Source organism: Cupressus sempervirens, chromosome 6, assembly GCF_028749045.1.
Source record: "Cupressus sempervirens isolate cs-2001-9-10 chromosome 6, ASM2874904v1, whole genome shotgun sequence".
NCBI classification, from domain to species: Eukaryota; Viridiplantae; Streptophyta; class Pinopsida; order Cupressales; family Cupressaceae; genus Cupressus; species Cupressus sempervirens.
The window spans coordinates 13,758,495-13,777,326 of record NC_143123.1 but is presented as its reverse complement, the minus strand read 5'-3'; positions in this window follow the sequence as shown (position 1 = coordinate 13,777,326).

Sequence of the window (18,832 nt, the reverse complement as noted above, 5' to 3'; positions counted from 1 at the left end):
AATCCTGTGCTAGAGGATGCAGCTATCAAAATGGTACTACAAGATCATAACATATATCTACCGCATCGATTTGAAGACATCTCCTATAATTGCATAGTAATTGTGGTAATGCTAGAATAGATTTGAGTCCTGACTGTATCATTTGGAATAGTCATACTCGCAACAACAATCAATGGAGCTCTCGACATGACCAAAAGGTTTGGACCCACCATTACCCATTTATTAATAGGCATAGGGGTATCTATAGGTCTAAATCTCTTTGATAATATACTAAGGCCCTGTCTAGCATGACCTAGAAAATCTATATAATCTACATCATGATGTAAATGAAAATCTGCAAATAATTATTTGTAGAAATAAAGAGAAAACTCATCCTTCTGTGGCCACCTATGATGTGTAGCTAACCAGCGATGATATATAAATGGTGCCACAAGATGATCTATACACTTCATAGCCAAATAACCTCTAACCCTAGAACTATTTGTATAAAAGGGAAACACACTCTTCACCATAACAGTGGAGACTTGTGCATCAATCTATCTATACTTCACAATGCTAGTGACACTGCGAGAAAGGGAAGAGTAAAAGTCTCAATACTAATATCATCTTATGGGTTATATATCTCTATTGTCTGAATCATATGGCATAACTCATCTCTCATAGAAATAATCTTCTCCCTATTAGGGAGAGTGGTAGAAGCCAAAAGTGTGAAATTGAGAAACTCTATAACATGAGATAACCTAGCAACTGTATCTCTAAATAAATGTTGTCTCTCCTTAGAGGGTGATGTCAGTCTATGTGATGTACCTAACTCAGCACTACGACCTCCTCCCTAAACACTAGCCTCCCTTGAGGATGTAGGTGCACCACCAGTACCAGATGCCATAATGATATGCAAAAAAGATGTGCCTATAAATGCAAAGTTAAAATATGTAAGTATATAAAATTGAAAGTTAAATTTAATTTAAAACACATATGCATATATATGTACAAATTTGAATGTAACTATATATGGGAAAACCTAACCTATCGGGAGCACGCGTAAACAAGAAAACTTTAGTAGCATATGCATTTAAGATTCAAATAAGGTCGATAAAACCACTAAGTCTACTTGAGTTTTAAAACAACTATGCAACCAACAAATAAAATCCTCACATAACCTCAAAGTAGCTCAACAAGGGCACCCATAAGAGGCCTTGTTGGTGTGCTCAAGTGTGAGGGATGTAGATGTGCTCTCCCAAAACACAACTATCGAATCCCTTGAAAAATAAAATGATATGCAAAATGATATGATCCTAAGACTAAATGAGTGGAGAAAACCTTCAAGATATGGCTATGAGTGAGCCAATCCTTAAAGGATTATAGGAATGAGATGGAAATGCAATGCAAGAAAGAGACCTACAATATCATACTACCATTAAAGCTAACACAAACTAAAAATCTAAGTAATGCAAACAACCACCAAGGGTTAGTTCTAAGCATATAAATCTCTAAAAAGCTCTAGAATTACACTAGTATGATAACAATGCAATGGGGGAGATGGAAAATGCTTGAGACAATGGTTCTATTTATAGGCTTGAGAGAGGCCTTCGAGAGGTGGAACCTACGTGGCATCCACATAGGTGCCACAAGGAAGACATGGAGACAAGTCATACAAAGGTCAACATTCAAAGTTTGCTCACACATTTGTGAGAAAACTTGAAGGAAGGAGTGGGGGACAAAGGTGTAAGAAGTGTGGAAGGTGTGAGAAGTGTGAAGGGTTCCTCACACATGTGTGAGCACACACTTAGGAACTAAAAGGGGTTTAGCAAGGTGTTTAGGATAAATAAGTGGGATTAAGTAGTAGGTAGGCTTAGAAGGATGAAAATGATGGTTGTAGACTAGGTTTTAGGATAGGTTTAAGACTAAATTAAATAAGATTTAATTTAATTGTAGATTTAGATAATTTAATGGAATGGAGGGAATTAAATAAATAAGATTTATTTAAAGAGGATTTATGGAGCACTATTTATTAAATAAATTTAATACACTAGGGGGAAAGTATTTAAATTAAATTTAAATACATTAGGAAATTGAACCTATTTAATTAAATAAGTAGAAGCTTATGAAAAATATAATTAATTAGTAAATAATTAACTATAATGTCAAAAGAAATATTAAATGAATTAATATAGTGTTTAGGACAATTTTAAGTGTCTACATTTTGCCCCTCTTTGATGTGATGTCAGGACGATATTATATCAAAGAAAAAAAAATATAGGTTACCCCAGAAAGGATAGGAGTCTTAGGAGTGGTATCAAAGTGATGATAGAGGAGGAGGGTGCCCCCTTGCGAAAATAGCACAAAAAATTAATTTTGGGCAATTTTCACGAAAAGGTCTTTGGAAGAAAGGAAATGGGAAGAAAAGGGGATAAATGAAGACTTTGCATGACTTGGGGGTAAATAGGGGATTGACATGGCTTGGAATAGACATGGGCTCAAAAAGGGGCCTTGGAGGGCCTATGTAAGCCTCCAAGGGGCTCAAAGAAGGGTCATTTGCACACCTAAAGAGTAGAGAACCAAAGTGAAGGATGTACCCTATTAACAAATTGTAGCTTGGATAGCGCATCCAAGAGCACCAGAGACCAACAAAGATGGGCCCACCGGTGAGTCAACTAACCTACCTTGTCAAATTTTTGATTTTGTAGGTTAGAGTGCATTTATGGAACATTAATGGGCCTCAAAACTCAGTCAAGGTAGAGACGAAAGTCTCTACCCTGTCGTTTGCGTAGAGGACAAAATAGGGACCAAGAGGTCTGCAAAGACAACATGATCCATCCTATCATCTATGCAAACAACAAAGGGGGGAAAACAAGGATCAGACATGGAGCGAAGATGATGATCTCCATGTTGTTGTCTATGAAAATGATAATCTAATAGTCACTAGTATCTGTGCAACTGTTAGAGATGCCAAAATGGTGTCTCCATAAACTGTCGTATATTCTAATCAGTGTTTACGCTGATCAGCGTCTCCGTAGATCAGCATTTGTGCCGATTAGTGTCTCTACATAGATTGATGTTTGTGTTGATCAATATCTATGCGAAACGATGTCTGCGTTAATCCACATCTTTTCCAATTGGGACAAATCGACAGAGAAGAAGGGAGGATGCCCCATACTGGGGGTGGCATAAGAGAAAGGAAACTAACCATGTGCATGTCTATGTTGCAGATCGAGGTGGTGGTATTTTAGTCGTGGGAGCACTATCCACTGACCATGGTGTTGGAGGAGAGACTAATAGAGGTAGAGGGGGGACATGTGAGACTGTGTAGGCTAGAACACGTGCATGAGTGGTTGGATCTGTGAGCACATTCAACATTGTTTGAATGGTGGCACACTCCTACATTGAGTTTCCATTTGCCTACCAGAGAGGCAACCATCACCTTGCTCGATGTGTGGCAGATTCTATAGGTGCCTATCCATGATATGTACCTCGAGTATGTGCTAAAGGGTGTGAATCCTTATCTACAAGAGTGCTTTGAGTGGTGATGGCAGAGGCTATTGATATAGAGGTCATGGCTCACATGGAGAGAGGCACTAGAACAAAGACTACCACGACTGGCCGTCTACCTCGCATCACTGATCTAGAGTATGGTACTAGACCATGTTGGGCATGGATTCCCCATTAAATGGACATGGGTGCTTAACACCTTACTACAAGATGGTGGTGTGGTCTTCTATTGGGGTCAGACCATCCTAGCATAGTTATATCATGATCGACACATGTACGCATATAGAGTATAGTGGACCATGGGGCCAAGGTTGACATTGCTCATGGTGTGGTCATGGGAGCACATAGGTGTCACATGGCTGATTACTGGATTGGAGATTAGATAGCCAGGTGAGTTGTTTTCATGTTGGTATAGGCCACCTATTCAGTATACCTCCACAAAGTCAGTTGGTTTCTAGAGGAGATGCGTTGATGAGATTATCATGTTTGAGTGGACACCTTATGATGGTGTGGAGCAATGTGGCAGTGTCCTACTAGTTGGGGGAGAGGATGATACTAAGGATCAGAGATATCTCTTATACACATAGACAAATTGCTAGCTTATTGGCCAGACCATGCATGTCATCATAAGGTACATGCCCTCTAGGGTACAGAGGCAGTTTGGTAGGATACAAGATGCAGTCTTGGATAGGTTTGTATATAGTGTGGTATCCCAGGAGTATGGCAAGTTATGGGGTCATGGGACCAATTTGCGATTGGCAAGGATATCCTGGCGATCGATGTAGCCAGTGCCTTGGGTATACGGCTAGGACCAAGGGGATGCAAGGATGACATCGGCTTACACACAATGGTGGGTGGCACATCAGCCAGTGTGATTGATAGTTTTTGGAGCACCACCACTAGTAGAGTAGGCACAGGGGGAGGGGGATGGAGCAGGGGATGGTGGATAGGTAACGGTGGTGCCATTGCTAGTACAGGGGGCACAACAAGGTTCACAGGGGTGCAAAGCCTGCTTGAGGAGAGTACGAGTACTAGGGGGGCCACCACAAGGGCCATAGATATAGGGGCTACTAGGGCCATAGGTACGGGGGCCACCAGGGCCACAGGTGTAGGGACCACCAGGTGATGATGGTGTAGATATGGTCAAGGTAGAGTGGGATAGTCTCTATACATAGGTTTCCTGACTCCAAGGTGAGGTACAGGTAGATCGAGTGTGGGCAGATAGTGTTTAGTAGGCCTTGGCAGCCCTATAGGCAGAGGTTTAGGCTTAGTGAGCTAGGACAGATAGTGCCCAAGAGGCCTTGAAAGCCCTACAGGTGAGGATAGATGCTGGCGAGTTCAGTGATTTTGAGATGTAGGAGGAGGTTGATGAGCTAGCAGAGATAGAGACACTACGGTGAGAGGTACCCATGCTATGAGCAGAGTAGGACACTTACTAGGCATAGCTAGATGAGTATCACCAACAATGAGATGTGGCTAGACAGGTAATATAGCCTAGGGCAACCATGGCTATGATGCAGGAGGCTATGGCAGCCCATTAAGCAGAGACATAGATGGTGTGAGAGGCAATCTATTATAGGTCTTTATATCATGATGCCATGCCTGCCAATTAGTGATAGCCAAATTTTTGGGAGGCCTCTAGCTCATGGACCACAGGGGGCCGAGATTGGTCAGAGCAATCAGTTGGATAGTGCTAGCCTCCTCGAGGCAAGGATACAGGAGGGGTTGGGCCCTCACAGCTAGCTTCATGATTCTTACAGCTAGTATTTTTGACATAGAGGTGCAAATACAACAAGTTTTTGATGATACATTTGTACATGATGATACTACGTGATTCTTTGTATATGGAGTATACACAAACATCTATTATATATATATATATATATATATATATATATATATATATATATATATATATATATATATATATATATATATATATGAAATGATTCGATGGGCCTATGTGTACATGGATAATTATTGTTTATGCATGTAATTTCTATGATGTGGATACTGATATTGTGATGTAGGATGTGTGTGATGTTATGTTGCCTATGATTTATATATTATGCCTAATGTGTGAATGATGCAGGTTTGATGGCAAATATGAGATGTATGCATTGTGTTGTTTTACATGTATGGATGTACTATATGCTTTGTGATATGTTTGATGATGTATATGCCACTAAATATGGTGATTATAATATATGCACCTAATGAATTAATTTAATGAACTAATGATGAAATCTAATTAATGAATAAAATGCCTAATTAATATGACAATGAATGTATCCTAAAATGTCAATAGTAGGAAAAAATACTAATGAATGCAAAGTGAAATGATTGAATTGAAAATGTAAATATGAAAAATTTAATATGAATGAACCTAATGAATGGACATGTGTAAAAACTTCTCACTCATAGGAATCAAGTAGTGTAGCATGGGAGGGAGGAAATAAACAGGACCCTTGTCTCAAGCAGGGCACAATGAAACCCTATACTACATGAATCCTAACTACATGATACCGAGGGATTTAGTTGTGTTTAATCGGAAGAGCACACCTTAGTTTGATTTTTGCAAAAGAGTTTATGCATTATATGCTATAGAAGCATAAATGTTAAGGCTCCTTTGCATGGACTAGACACACAAGACCATAGAAACTTTATGATAATAGGTGTAGTTTGCATAGTTATGATGGAACAAATGTCGTATATGCCTTGGAGAGGTCTAGGTACACCTAAATTTTTTTTAGGGACCTTTGGTGGAAAGTGTATTAACCCATTGCCCCTATTGCACAACACATAAACATAACCTAAAACTAACACATATGTACTAAATTATCCAAAAAAAAATCATACCACAAACAACATGTGTAGTCAATGAGAGCGATTCAGGTGCCACCAAAATATGGAAGATCAGGGCACACCATAAAAGGCTTCCACTAACACACAAAATAAAATCAACCAAAAAGAGACCGCATGACCAAGTAGTCATTCAATCCACAGTTCTTACCAAGAATGTTAAGGCCTAAAGGTGAATGTCATACTGCCACATATAGGAAGGATTCATCCTGTGAAAGTTGGTATGTTTGATGCTAGTTATCACAAATTGTGTGTTGGTAAGGTCTATGAAAAGGACAAGTTTCTCAAATTGTTAAGTCTCAAAGGTGATTTGGAAAAAAACTTAGTGTAATATGATTGGGACAAGCACTCGATGAAAAAATGCCTCGCAGACTAGAGGTCTTTGAAAAATGGGAGTGAAATAAAGCCTCATGGACAAGAGATCTTTTTATTGGATGCATAAAGAAGTGCAAGTTAGATAGGACTTTTGCACAAACAAGAGATGAAATGGGGGAATGTGGTGAAGTGAGATGAGTTGTATATATAATGGACCAAAATACTTTTTTTAGGAACTTTTTCTTCTTTTTAGTCTTTTCTTTAGGAACATTTTTTGATTTTTTTGGAGTTTTTTTTTTTTTTTTTTTTTTTTTTTGAATTTTTAATATTTTTGTGGGACTATAACAACACTGTACAGAAACTACAAGACTCAAGCATAGAATCACTTGAGATGTTGGATATTTATAGGCTCAAGGAGAAAATCTCCCTCTGGAGTGGCAATTTGATATGCCCCAGAACCATATCTAGCTATAATGATAAATGAACCAAACCAATTAGGTTTAAATTTTCCTTTCTTCTCACAATTCTGGAGATTCTTCATGTTATGCTACAAAACTAAGTCACCCATTTCAAATTCTTGTGGCTTGACTTTTTTGTGAAACTGAACTTGAAGGCAATTTTGATACACACAGAGGTGGTTTAAGGCATTGAGGCGTCTCTCAGCAAGGAGTTGCAACTCTTGCAAGCGAGCAACTCGGTATTCTTCTTCAGACATCAGATTCTTGAGAGAGATTCTGAGGAAAGTGAGCTCAATTTTGATGGATAAGACAGCTTTAGAACCATAAACAAAGGAAAATGGAGTGGCTCTTGTGGGGGTATGGATGGAGGTGTGGTAGGCCCAAAGGGCGGGAGCAATTTGGAGGTGCCAGTCATGGCCAAATGCATCAACGCTTTTCTTTAGGATTTTCAAAATGGTTTTATTGGTAGCTTTAGCTTGGCCATAGCCTTGGGGGTAGTATTTGGTGGAAAAATGCTAGGTGATTCCAAATTTCCTACACAATGTGGCAACTTCCTAATTTTTAAAAGGCATTCCATTATTAGTCATGATGTCTTGAGGTATACCGAAATGACAGATAATGTAGTTCAAGATGAACTTCGAAACCTGTTTTCCAGTGGTGTAGGTTAATGGATAGCCTTGACCCACTTTGTGAAGTACTCAGTAGCAACAATAATATACTTGTGGCCATTTACAAAATTTGGGTATACTTGACCAACAAGATTAAATCCCCAGTGGGAAAAGGGCCATGGGGTGATGGTGGGTTGAAGGTCTTGGGTGGGGGTGTGTATCAAATCACCATGCTGCTAACAAGGAACACATCTGTTCACAAAATGATAGGTATCTACTTCCATAGTAGGCTAATAGTAACCCATTATGAGGAGCTTTTTTGCTAACATAAGGCCACTAGAATGGGCACCAAAAATCCCTTGGTGGACCTCTTCTAATGTCGTTCTGGCTTCATTTGAATTGAGACATCAGAGGAGGGTTCCATCGAAGTGTTTTTGGAAAAGTGTATCACCTAGGATAGTATATCGGGCAGTGCGATGGATGAAGGTTTTGCTTTGATTTGGGGAGAGGGCTATGGGAATGGTTTTGTGACATAGATAGGCAAAAATGTTGGTGTACCATTGAGACTCAAGACTAATAATCTCACTCACCACCTCTAAATCAGGTTTCTCATAAGTAGGAATAAAAAGATTCTCAACAAGAAACTCACATTTAGGACTATATTTAGGCATGGCAATCATGGAGGCAATGGTAGCCATATCATCTGCTACTTTGTTATTAGCCCTTGGTATTTGCTGAAAGACTATCTCTATGAAGTTTTGTTTAAGATCTTCAACTATCTGATGATATGGTAACAACTTTTCATCCTTTGTGTGGTATTCATCTACGACTTGTTTAATGACCAATTAAGAGCCTCCAAAGACAAGAAGGTTCTTGATATTCCATCTAAGAGCTTGATGCAGCCCTGTGACTAATCCTTCATACTTAGCTATATTGTTTGTGCAAGGGAATGAAATTTTATAAGACTTAGGAATGAGGTCTCCTTGCGGTGTAACAAACAATTTTTTTTCCCCTGATCCCTTTTGTGTGAAGGAAATATCAAAAAATAACTTCCACTGTGTACTAGGGGTAACAGTCATAATTGTGTCATCTGGAAAGTTTTCTATAATGAGATGGTCTCCTTGAAGAGGAGTTTCAGCAAACTGGTCTACAATTACTTGTCCCTTAATGGCCTTGTGATCTTTATAGACAATGTCGAATTCACTTAAAATTAAGACCCATTTTGCAGCTCAACTAGTGAGGGAGGCCTTTGGTAGTAGATATTTGAGTCAATCTATCTTGGCAATGAGATGTGTAATATGATTAAGCATATAATGACATAGTTTCTACATGCAAAAGACTACTTCCAAACAAGCTCGTTCAGTAGCAGTATAATTCAACTCATAGCTAATCAATGTTCAACTGGGATAGTGTATAGCTTGCTCATTACCATTGTCATCTAGTTGTGCCAAAAGGGCACCTAAGGCAACTAAAGTCACTAAAATGTATAGAATCAATGGTCATCCTGCAATTGAAGGGACTAGAACTAGAGGATTAGCCAAGTATACCTTAATTTTTTCAAATGCTTTCTGACATAGGCAATCCCATTAAAACTTAGTGTCTTTGTGAAGCAAATGTTGAAGTCGATGGACCTTATCTGCCAACTGAGACACAAATCATCTGATGGATTGTAAATTTCCTTGAAAACTATGAAGTTGTTTTAATGTGGTAGGTGGAGGCATTTCCATGATGGCTTTTACTTTGGTGGGATCTACCTCAATACCTCTTCTTGACACAATGTAGCCCAACAACTTGCCTGATTTGACCCCAAAAACACACTTCTTTGGATTAAGGTGTACTTTATATTTCTCCAACCTTTCAAAAATGGTGGTGAGCACATCAATGTAGGAATCACATGTCATTGCTTTTCCTAGGATGTCATCAACGTAGTCCTCCATTATGACATGTAGAAGGTCATGGAATATTGTAGTCATTGTGTGTTGATAAGTAGTGCCAACATTCTTCAAGCCAAAAGGCATGACTTGGTAACAAAAGGTCCCCCATGGGGTGGTAAATGTCATTTTATGTTGATCTTCTTCTGGAATTTTGATTTGGTTGTAACCGAAGAAACCATCCATTAAAGACAACATCTCATGTCTGAAAACCAAATCCACTATGATGTCTATGTTAAGAAGTGGAAAATCATCCTTAGGACATGCGAGATTTAAATCTAAAAAATTTGAATAGACACGGATGCCCCCAGATACTTTTCCTATAGGAACAATGTTGGAAAACCACTCAGGATAATCAATAGGGTGGATAAAATTTGCCTCTAGCATTTTCTATAATTCTGCTTTGACTAAAAGTGCTACCTTAGGATGCATTTTGCACAACTTTTGCTTCACAGGTTTAATCTTGGGATCTACTGTTAAGTGATACACAACCAAATCTGTGTCTAAACTAGGCATGTCTTTGTATGTCCATGCAAAATTGACTTTACCCTTTTTTAAGAACTTAGTCATTGCCTTTTGTTCTTTAGGACTTAAGGTACCTGCAATGTAGGTGATTTGTGGATTATCCTCTATACCCAAATTGACTGGAATTGTGTCCTCATTCAAGATAGATGACTTTTCTAGCACTAAAGATCTAAATGGAAAGTCAACCTCTCCCTCTTTTGGTGCCTTTAGGAGGTTTTCACCAGAAGATGCATCCTTTATTTTATCTTTTTCTTCATCCAAAAGTGCTCTAAAAGAGTTTTCACTAGAGGATGTTTCTTCTATTTTTCTATTTTTATTTTCACTTTTGTGACTAAGAGAGTTGACTTGGCTACCAAAGTAGGCTTCCTCATTGTATTGGATCTCATGTTCATAATATTGGAGCTTCTTAAGGCCAAAGAGTGCCATCACTACTTCGTTAGAGTTATAGATATCAAGAGCTAGTGGTGTGTCCTGAAGGTCCCAGTCTATCATGTCAGGGTTGGTGAGAGGTAGGTTAGTGGATGAAAGGTCAGCTATGGTAATGGTATGGACATGGTTATCTAGGTCATCCTGAATGTATTGGAAGGGTATTTTGAAGAATTCCTCCTATTTAGTCTCAAAATCAAGATCAACCATAGAATAGTTGTCAAGAAAGGACACCTTGGGTTTAATGGAGCTCAAACCACATCCTTTAGGATAGCAATTAGTCTTAAGGGGTTGTTTGATTCCATCTTCTTTAGGTCCAAGGCCGGTTCCATGATATCCCATGTTTTTGATGATGGGAGGGGCCTTAACATATTTATCTTTTGGAAATTCCATAGGTTCATCTTTTCCATCAAAATATAGCCAATCTAGGATATTAGATTCCATATGTTCATCACTAAGTGAACTCCAATGTTCAAATGTTCTTTTGTTAACATGCATAGTATCCTCATTGGCAAGAGGTGGTAGTTGTGAAGGTTTTCCAAAGGAATAGGGGGAGAGTGGTAGTTGTCCAAAACACAAGGCATTTTCAAACTTATACTCTCCCATTCCTAGGTTAGCAAAAGTAACCTTCTTCCCTATAGTTTGACCTTAGTATCTTCAACCTTCTCTTTTCCTTTGTGGGAATTGGAATCAATATTGGATAAATTTGGCACTATTGTGGAAGGTGATTCCATTATGGTGAAAGGTTTGGGTATAACCTTAGTAAACTCATTGATTGGACAAAAATTTGTTGGTACACCTTCCAATCTTTTACAAAAGGCAAAAGGTGTAGGATTGCCTTGATTTGTGACCTCTCTTCCTTGGTGAGGAAATTTTTGATGATATGTAGATGGTACCACTTTGAGTGTGTGTATCCATGGTCGACCAAGCAAAATGTTATATGGCAAGTCCAAGTCTAGGAGATGTCATTTAATATTTTTGATGGCTAGCCCAACCTTTAGTGGTAACATAATAACTCCTTTTGATTCTCTTTCTCTTTCATCATATGCTTTGATTATTATCCTTTTATTGATATCTAGGAGGTCCTTTGGAAGCCCCAAGAAACAAATCATCTTCAATGTACAAAGGTTCAAATTGGATCCATTATCTATAAGGACTCTTTTTATCTTATGTTGTTGTATAAGGACTTCAATGTGGAGTGACAAATTGTGGTGTGGATTAGGACCTTGGAAATCTTTGTCTGTGAAGATAAGGTATTTTTGTGCAGCCAGGTTTCCAATCATGGCAGTGAATTGGGAGGCATTAATGTTTTCAAGAACACGAGACTCTAGAAGAGTAGTCTCCAAAATCTCTTTGTGGATGGGTGATGTGGTGAGGATATCTAGAATGGATATTTGTGTAGGAGTATTCCCTAATTGGGACAATACATCATAGCGAGAAGTGGGTCTTTGTGAAGTGGATGGCACAATAGGCGCATGTGGAATTGATGGATTAGTGGAGTTAGGAGTGACAACTTGCAAAGTAATTCTTCCTTGTCGAGTGGTTGCACCACAATCAGCTGCTTGTAGGAGAAAGGTGTTAATATGAGTGTCTATTTCTTCAATGCGACCACACATGGAGTCAAAACCACATATATCATTAGTTTCTATTTTACCACACAAGGAGTCAAACCCTAATATGTGGTTAGTAGAATAGTCATAGTGTAATACATTTGATTTGGAAGCTCAATTTACATTGTTCATATTATTGTTTCTATTGTTACTTATTGTCATTGTTGTGGTCAGGAAATGGCTTTTGAAATATTTTCAGTTTAACATTTTTAGAGGGTGGTCCTTCTACCTTAATTTCTCCATCATCGACAAGATTTTGAATGAAGACTTTGAGTTTTATACACTTGTTTGTGTTATGTCCCTTGATGCAGTGGTATTTGCAATATTCATTTTCCCTATAGCATTTTGATTTGGGTTGATTATCATCAAAGGGTCGCATGTTGGGAAACACCATCAAATTATGATTCACTAGTTTTTGGAATATGGCATCTAGGGTTTACAAAAGTTAGTGAACTTCCTATTTCGATCATAGTGACGATTGTAATTACTATTGGTATTGTTGTTGTTGTGAGGAAAAAATTGCACTTGATTGTGAGATTTGTAATTTTTTTGATTATGATTGTCATGGTTTAAATTGTTGTTGTTTCAGTTATGATAGTTTTTGTTGTTCCCTCCTTGAAGGTTTTGTACACTTTTAATATCAGTGACACCATCGTGTGTGACTTCTTTGTTTTTGGATCAGAATTTGGGTTTTCTATTATTCTTTGTGTCATTGTTTGAAGATGATGAGCTATAATGTTTAATGGCACCTTTGTCTAAAAGTCCATTTTCAATGTTCTTGCCTCTCTTAACTAATGTAGCAAAGTCTTCAAGACTAGCCATTTTCATGTGGAAAGACATTTCTGGTATCAAATTTTTGATAAATATATCCACAAGGTGGGAATCCTCAATTGTGTATGGCATGTGATTAGCAAGGTGCCTCCACCATTGTAGAAAGTTGGCAAATGTTTCACGGTTTCATTGTTTTGTGTTGCACAAATCACTTAATGAGGCATGATGTTCAATGTTGTAAGAGTATTGTACTACAAACTTCCCCATTAAATCATTGAAAAAGGTAATGGAACCATTAGGTAAGTTCATTAACCACTCAAGTGTGGGGCCTCCAAGATTTCATGTGAAGAGCCTCTTAAGATAATCCTCACTATAGGCTACTTCTTGACACAAAACAAAGAATTCCTTGAGATTTGTGACAGAACATGTTTCTCTTGTGTATTTGTCAAATTTAGTAATCTCAAAGTTTAGTGAAAACAAGATCATGTTAATAGATTTTTCAAATGGAAAGGTACAAATTTCCTCAAAAGAGAAATCTGTCACCCCTTTATTGCTCATGGTATGGACCAAGTTTCAAAGTTTATGCAACTATTGGGCTAGATCTTGGTTTGGTTGCATTTGTGACTATTGGGAATTCATAAACCCACCTCCCAAGTTATAAGGAGTCCCAAACGTATTGTGAGGTGGTGGAAGTACTCCACTTTGGCCAATGTATTGATATGTAGTCATTGGAATTGACACATATGTTTTCATCATACTTGTTGGCATTTGCAAATAAGAAGAATATAGAAGTTGTGTTGGAATTTCCATTTGTTGAGTAGGCACTTGCCCAATGTTTAAGCATCCTATAGTTGGACCTATCAATGTTGACTATGGAAGACTAGTATTAGTAGTGTTGGGCATAATGCTAATGATTTGTTGGATATGTTCTGCACTTAATTGGAATGTCAGTTGTGTGGAGACACTTGATGTAGGTATGACACTAATTGTCACTATGGGTTCTTTTCTTTTGACAGATGTGTGAGTTGTGTTTGAAGTTAGCAATACAGGAGCACCACCCTTTGTAATCTATCTAAACAAGGTGCTCTCATCAAAACTCGTAGGGACATTAACACCATCTTTAACCAAGTTTAGGAAGATCTTAGTCTTGTTTTCCCTAATAGATTTTTCCATTATTTCCAAATTGTATGGATTTGCAAGGAATGTTCAAACATCACTAGGGATATTGTTGTTGTCAATAGGGTCTTCATCTTGGTATACTTCTTCATCATCATGTGAATTACTTCCCAAAGTTGTGTTGCAAAAAGGGTCTTCTAGCTCTTGTGTGGATGTTAAGCTAGGCATGCCAAAGTTTGAACTAGAGGGAAATGTACCCCCCAATGAGGTTGTTCATGGAGGAAAAGGATTCTCCATCTCTTTTTTCCTCAATGATTCTAACAAACAAGACATAGGATTAAATCTGAATATGTTGGATCGTGTATATACCATACAATTGTGACCAAACCAGTGGGTGAAAGATTATGGAAGAAAGAGAAGGATTTGTGGGAGAGCCGTTGAACCTTAAGTGATAAAAAGGGGCCAACAACCTAAATGCAAACAAAACACCTTGATTTAGCAAATGAAGTGTGATTATAGGATAAAAGTATCTTTCTCCTACCAAAGATGGTCAAGTGATTTTTAGGCAAGATAGGACACCAAATTGATTACCCACTATTTGGAGATAGACTTGTGATCCAAAATGAGTGAGTGTAACTATGATAGATGTTTGCTTATGGATAAAGGTCTAGTGTTATGATCTTAGAAGGTGTTCTTATGCCAAAGTTTTCAAGTTCAAATGATCAAGCTCTCTAGAGGAAATTTTGCAAATGGAAGACTAGAAATTTGGGAAATGAGGTTGATGTGGAAAATGAAGGCGTGGTGGTCACTTATACAGTTAAATCAATCCTCTCTCACTGGGAAAAAAAATCTTGGGTTCACTCCAGGGAAGATAGACCAATTTTAAAGTTTAGCATTGTACTCAATTTTATCATAACGATCTTGTTTATCCTCTTCTTTTTGGATGTCTTTGATAGTGTATTAGAATTATTTATCACTATGTGCTAGGTCTTTCCTTTCCTTGTAGGAAAATGGTTTGGATAATTTCACCTTATTAGGTTTGACTTTGTTGATCATGGCAGGAACAAAATAAAATTCAGTTTCAAGAACAAAAAAATTTGCAACAAATTGCAACTAGACTCAACCAATTTCAAATGCTAGACCAAATATAGAAACTCCTAAAAATAATTGTGTGTCAAGAGGACCCACTTACCCTAATTTCACTCATTGAAAGTTTAGCTCACCATTTCACTTGTTTGTTGAACCTATTTGATGTTTGGTATTAGTTTTGGATGTTTAAACAATCAAGCACGCTGAACACATCAACAATCCTAATAAGGTTGCTGCTAGGATGTACAAGGATTATCTAAAGGGCATCCTCAATATACACAAGGTACATGAGGCCCAAATCTATAGATGAAAGAAAATAATGCCACACAGCCAGGGGGAGATGGTAACCCAAATCTCCACCTTCACTTCTCAAAGTTATAAAGTTCTTTGGGGCTTAGCCAAGAGTGACAAGATTTTACTTCCAAGAGAGGTGTCTTTTGATTCACCTCCTGATTCTTATACTCTGCCAGAACTTTGGAGTTGAGGTCGTCCCAAGGGGTGATGAAATTCCTAAGTAGACCTCCTAAAAAAATAAAAAAGATCACCTGAAGGCGTGAGAGGAAAGAATATGTAAGTGGCCTTGGGGTTAAAAGACACTTGTTCTTTCCTAGTGAAGCTTTAAGTTTTGTAATCTACTATTAAGCACACTCGTGTTTAAGCATGCATTGTTTTTTCCAACTTGACAATGTCATCAACATAATATAAAGTGAAGATTCGTCAACAAAAGTAAATCAATCGTAAACATAAGAAAATTGCTAAAAATAAAACCAATTCCCTTAAGTCATTCAAGATTGAGTGAGTTCATTTTAAGCACCAAATTCAAATATTTCATAGCAAGCTTCATAGACCTTAGGCATTCAAGAGTGTGTTTTCTATCTAAACATTCATTCCAATGAAAGCATGTCAATTTCCTTAAGACATTCAAGATTGTGTTTGACTATCCTAAACATGCATTCCAATGAAAAACTTATTCATTCCTTAATGGCATTCAAGAGTGTGTTTTGAGCATCATGCATTCCAATGAAATGTGTGTAAATTCCCATTAAGGCATTCAAGAGTGGATGTAATGTTTCACCTTAAAGCATTCAAGAGTGTGTTTGGAGTTTAGGTATTACTTTGCAACATACATTCCAAAGACAAATGTTTATTCTATGCAAGTTTGTTAATCATCTAATTCTATAAGTGATAAAAAACACTATAAATTTTTCAAGTGATTAAAATCACTATAAGTTTTTAAATCCTCCAAGGTTTGGTTCCTACCATACACACTTGTTAAATATCCTTGCCAATAAATTAGTCAGCAAATTAAGTGTTTAAAATTTCATTTAATCTGCCAAAAAGTAGAGATGACAGACACCAGACGTAGACGATAGAAAGCATAGACACTAAAATTCGTAGATGATAGAAAATAGGGCTGTATAGTTAGCAATTTAATAGTTACTTGTCAGACCTAGATGACAGATCAAATTCGTAGATGCTAAAACTCAGAGATGATAAAGTAGTTGGCAAACAACATAGATACACAGATGATAGTTCACTATAAAAAAATCATAGACGACAATATGGGTTTCTCATTAAGTTTAATGTCCACCCACCATGAAGACGATAAAATAGAGGACAAAGATGCTAAAAATTAGGTGTAATGCTAGAACAGGTGGATTTAAATTAGCAATAACAGAGACACCAATTTATGTAGACGTTGGTTTGCACAGATGCTAGTCTGTGGAGACGATTGAGTCACAGATGACACTGCATTTAGTGCAGATGACAATGCGCAGATTTTGACAATAGGTTACAGATTTTTGATGATTTTTTGAAGGGAAAACAGGGACATGGGTCCCACTAGGAGTGCCAAAATGTATATGGGAAAACCTAACCTTTTGGGAGTACACATAAACAAGCAAACGTTAGTAGCATATGCATTCAAGATTCAAATAAGATTGATAAAACCACTAAGTCTACTTGAATTTTAAAACAACTATGCAACCAAAAAATAAAGTCCTCACATAACCTCAACGTAGCTTAACAAGGGCACCCATAAGAGGCCTTGTTGGTGTTCTCAAGTGTGAGGGATGTAGATGTGCTCTCCCAAAACACAACTATTGAATCCCTTGAAAGATAAAATGATATGCAAAATGATATGATTTTAAGACTAAATGAGTGGAGAAAACCTTCAAGAAATGGCTATGAGTGAGCCAATCCTCAAAGGATTCTAGGAATGAGATGGAAATGCAATACAAAAAAGAGACCTACAACATCTATATAAGTTTACTATGTTAATGTCTTCTAAAATGTAATTAATTTAGTTATCTAGGTGTCAATTTGAGTTTTCTATGTTTGAAGTAAAATTTACATTTATGATCAAGTAGCTATTTAATTAAAAAATACTATATAGTTCTCTATATAACATATGATTTAACTATATAAAAAAATTAACTAATCTAATTAACTAACTACTACAACACTTAAAATACAATTAATTTAACTACTAAAAAACTTAAAATAAAATTAATTTAACAACTAAAGCACTTAAAATATAATTAATTTAACTAATACTAACATGTAATAACTAAAAACAACTTGACAAAACCAAAAAAAAAACACCTATCACTTATGGCTGAAACACCATAATCCGCTCCTTAGAATCCGAAATCCACAATAGTACACATGACCTCCAAAATTGATTTTTGGCATATTTATAATGTTTTGTACCCTTTCAACTGTAACCCTTACAAACAAAAGGGTTTTACTCATAACCCTAACGACCACATAGGTGTGGAAAAGTACCACACATGTATGACCAATAGGGTTACGATCGAAACCCTTTCGATCATAACACGTTTGACCATAACCCTCTAGGATATCCCAAAGGGTGACACAATTTTGTGCTTTTACCCTACAATACAACTCATCAAGTATATCTCATGGGAATCTTTACATGTTGCACATCCATCTTGGTACAACATTACATAATAAAATAAAATAATAAAATACAAACAATATTATGCAATGTTTGCAACACACATAATCTCAACAATCTCCCACTTGTTATATACATTGCATAGGGTCAATCCGTAGCCACATAAATGAATAAGGAAACAATCCCTCTTAGCACAATCCACCATCATGGATCAAAGTGAACCTAGTGCTCCATCCTAGTACCTGCAACAAAATCAAAGTAACTAATATCTCGAACATGAATGATTTCACCTCCTATCATGTCACTGTCACTGAACATACATAGAAGTCATCCAAATAGAAAACCACCCAACCTATTACATAAGAATCATAAAAAATTTTACAGACTAAAATGTCAAGCACAAACACCATATCGAAAGGTAATCACATGTATTTGTAGTTGTCAAAATCCGTAGCTGAAATAACACCCACAACAAGTGCCAACCCATTCAAGTATCCATACCTCCAAAGGTATACCAAGTGAATCTCACATCATCAATATTTCCAATATTTAACCAGGGATAACTTTAAGAAACCCCTCTCGGAAAAAAAGCCTAAAATGCTAGCGAATCCAACATCTTGGGGGCAGGAAAATTTTAATATCAAGGGCAATTTTTTTGTTCCATATAAGGAAATAAAATATTATATGTTGGCGATTTGATTCTTGCTCTAGA